Source organism: Macadamia integrifolia, unplaced genomic scaffold (genome assembly GCF_013358625.1).
Source record: "Macadamia integrifolia cultivar HAES 741 unplaced genomic scaffold, SCU_Mint_v3 scaffold2045, whole genome shotgun sequence".
In the NCBI taxonomy this organism is placed as follows: domain Eukaryota; kingdom Viridiplantae; phylum Streptophyta; class Magnoliopsida; order Proteales; family Proteaceae; genus Macadamia; species Macadamia integrifolia.
The window spans coordinates 46,034-46,494 of record NW_024868476.1 but is presented as its reverse complement, the minus strand read 5'-3'; positions in this window follow the sequence as shown (position 1 = coordinate 46,494).

Sequence of the window (461 nt, the reverse complement as noted above, 5' to 3'; positions counted from 1 at the left end):
TGTCAGGGGTGTTGCAGCAGGAATGGAGCAGGGGAGAGAAACAGAGGGGCTTTTATAATGGGAAGGGGGAGGGGGAAGGGGAAGGGGAAGGGGAAGGGGCGAGCAGTGGGGGCTGGGCTGTGGGTGTGTTGCATTGGTAGGGGAGGGGGCAGGGGAATGGGAGATGGAGAAAAGGAGGGGAGGGGAGCGGAGAAAATTGAAGGGGGGGTGGTAAGGGGAGGGGCAGCCGAAGAAGGAAAAAGGAAGCTGAGTATGCCGGCGAGCAGGGAGTGAGGGTGGACGAGGGATGACCTTTGTGTAAGTGTCTGATCTCACCAAGCATTGGACACCCAACATCACCATTCACTTGATTTTTGAAAGAGATGGAACTCCAAAATTTTATTTTTCAATACAGTGAGTGAAAACCAGGGAAAAAATTGGAGAAGGGCTAGTGAGCCGTGGAGACTCTTGGGGGGGGGGGG